We start from the raw sequence: 3,320 nt of genomic DNA, 5'->3' as shown, positions 1-3,320 counted from the left end.
GCTCTCTCTCTCGCGCGCGCACACACACACAGGAAGTTGGAGCTCGTCTCTCCTCCGCTCAGATGCAGAAGTGGAGGAGCAGCTTCCTCAGCATCAACAACAACCGGCACCTCCTCGCTGCTGCCTTCCAGTGGACACGGAGGGAACGACGCATTGTGCGCTGCAGCTGTCAAAAGTAATACAAACGTCAGCACACATCACTGCAGGCAAACTATATCTGTTTTAAAGGGGAATAAACATGTTTGCATGTTTTAGCCCCTTAAGGTGAGACACCAGGGTCTCATGCACTGATCGGTTTTGAGATGTTGTAGTATTTTGCTTCCATAACATTTCTTCTTTCAGACTAGTGGAGAGAAAACATCCCAAATACACATTTAGGTATTTATTTAACTACTTTGTCTATTTGCGTCTGTAGATTTCTCCTAAATTCACCAAAAGGTACCATTACACAACGCGTCATTTGGATATTTAAACATAAGATAACTTGTAATACAACAAATACTTGTCTTAATGTCAGTAATGAACTGGTGAAGTTTCATGGTGATATCTATGAGTTCATTGTTTGACCCTATTCACATGTAGAGAATTGATCAAGTATTATTAATTTCCTGAACAAATGAAGCTAAATGACACTAAATTCTTTTGAAATCTTTAATTTTCTTTCACCATCATAAAACCCACAACCTTCCTCTTCTTATGAAATGATTCCAATAATCAGATTTTCAAGTCAGAAATTGATGGAAGCTAATGGCTGCTGAATGAAAGTGCTATTAAACATGTAAAACACAAGTCATTTAAAGTGCACTTTATTTAATGTGATCACAAGAATGGCCCTTTAAGAGTAACGTCAATTAAAGCTTCTTAAAGTGTGTCTTCATCATCATCATCACCACCATCACCATCCGACACACTCAGTTTATTATCCTACTACATCACTGTTCATGTCACTTCATGTACACAATGTTTCACTGCGGAAACATTTCTAATCACAGTCATCTCCCCCTCCGGGGGCGGGTTACCTCCCAGTGTTGACTCAACACACACACACACACACACAGCAGCAGAGACACCATCATGCATTTTTGATGGTCTTCGTGAAGATGCATTCCAAAGGTTATAAGGGAAGGAAACGGAAGAGGCTCCTTATCGTGTCTGGAAGATAAAAACATCAAAACTTTCCAGTTCAGGGTGTTTTTCCAGTTTGTCCATTACTTGTCCAACAAATACCTGCAAAACGAATAACACTCCCTTTGTGTTTAGTGCTGATTAACATCAGTTAGCATGCTGAACATGGTTTAAACGTCAGCATGTTAGCGCTGTAATTGTGAGCAACGTTAGCGTTTAGCACAGCCTGCACAGAGCCACAATCATCACACGATAAATACAAGCATTCAACAAATTAGCCCCAAAGCAAAACCACACGCAGGAACACATGACCGGGTCAGATGAACTGATGCTCAACCAAATGTGACTAACTGTGAGCCATAAATAAGTCCCAAATGTACACACACACACACACACACACTATAAACACATATTTGCCTCTTGTTTTCTAGGGATATCCCTCTGCTGCTGCATCTCTCACTCACACACACACACACACACACACACACACACACACACACACCTCAGATTAGCAGACCCAGATTCTGGGGGGGAATCTGGGTCAGAGCACATGAAGCTGGCTGTGCAGCAGTGGTGAGTGAATGGGAGGGAGGGAGGGAGAGTGGGGGAGGTTTTTTTCCATTGTGAGTCTATAAGCGTTCATGCATGCTGTTTTTTTTTTTTTTTAGTCCAAGTGAGTTCCCAATTTATTCCTCAGCTATGTGATGGAGGGGTCAACACTGGATGTGGTGCAATGATGGTAATTAGTTACGCATGTGCAGTGATGAATAAAATGTACTTTAATACTGAATGAGTATACTTAAATCTTAAATATTAACGCGGCCCCTGTCTGGTCCCCCGTTTGAAATGGAACTGCCAACGCAGTAGTGGAAAGTAAATTAACTACACTTACTCAAGTACTGTTCCTAAGTACACATGTAAGGTACTTTACTCAAGTATTTCAATATTATGCTACACTACACTTCTGCTCCACTACAATTCAGAAGGAAATATTGTACTTTTTATTCCACTACATTTATGTGACATCTGTTAAATTACAGATCAAGATTTTGTTAAAACATTTAATTCATAAAGTATGATAATCTCTATAGATTTATCTATCCAACAGTATATAAAGTAGTCAAAATGTGTTTGAGGGCCAGTGTCTATTTGCAGAAATGGAATATAATATTCATAACTGTGCTTTCATTAGTTTATAATCACCTAAAAATAAGAATTAGCTTAGAATTAGCCCTTCATAAGTAATAACGGAATCTCTTCACAGAGTCCGCCGTTCTACGGCAGCCCAGAACGGACAAACCAAACACTAATAACCTTTCACTTTTTTACGTTACCTGAAGGCCACCGTAGTTCTCCGACACGCCTGTGAAACTGCAGTAAACTGAGCCGTAGAGGGCAACACCGTGTTACCGCAAAGTGCCACTTGACTCCCGTTACTCCTAAAGATGTGTTATTATGGTATGGATGGCCTGTGAGCGAGGCGAACGCTGTAACCTCGTCATCTCGGTCTTACAGAAAGCGTGCGCGGAGGGATATTTAGTCGGTTGCAACCTGAAACCTTCCCATGAGATAGCACCAAATCCTACGCACTGTCCCTTTAAAGCATATTAATATTTCAAGAATATGATACAAAATATAACTCTGAAAGTGACCATGCTACCAAAAACACTTTAATGTCAGCATCAAAATGTACCAAAACTTAAAGTACTCCCATGCAAAACGTTGTTTTATTAACTGTAATACTGCTGGGTTGCTTACAGTAGTCTGTAATACTACATCATAATTTATTAGTTGATTATATTAATCTGAATCGGCAAAGTAACATATTGCAGTAAAAAGTTCAACATTTCCCTCTGAGATGTCGTGGAGCAGAATAATAAAGTAGCAGAAAATGAGTACAAGTTCCTCAAAAATCATACTTAGTGCAGTACTTGAGAAACAGAATGTAATTATATTCCACCAGCGTACAATTGTTGCATTTAAAATATTAAAAAGCTCCAGAGAGCAGAGTTTATAGGAAGAGACTGTGGCAAGTATTGGGTTAGTGCTGCCTCCATTATGTCAGACTTAGTTCAGTAAGATGTGAGCGATGATGTCATCCTGAACCAGGTCATCCCTAAACCAGGCCACTTTGGATGCTTGCTTTACACTTGTCTGAAAGAAGACAAGTTATGGAAGCAAAATACTACAAAAAT

This window comes from Pholis gunnellus (genome assembly GCF_910591455.1).
Source record: "Pholis gunnellus genome assembly, chromosome: 12".
In the NCBI taxonomy this organism is placed as follows: domain Eukaryota; kingdom Metazoa; phylum Chordata; class Actinopteri; order Perciformes; family Pholidae; genus Pholis; species Pholis gunnellus.
Note: the sequence above shows the minus strand (reverse complement) of the source record.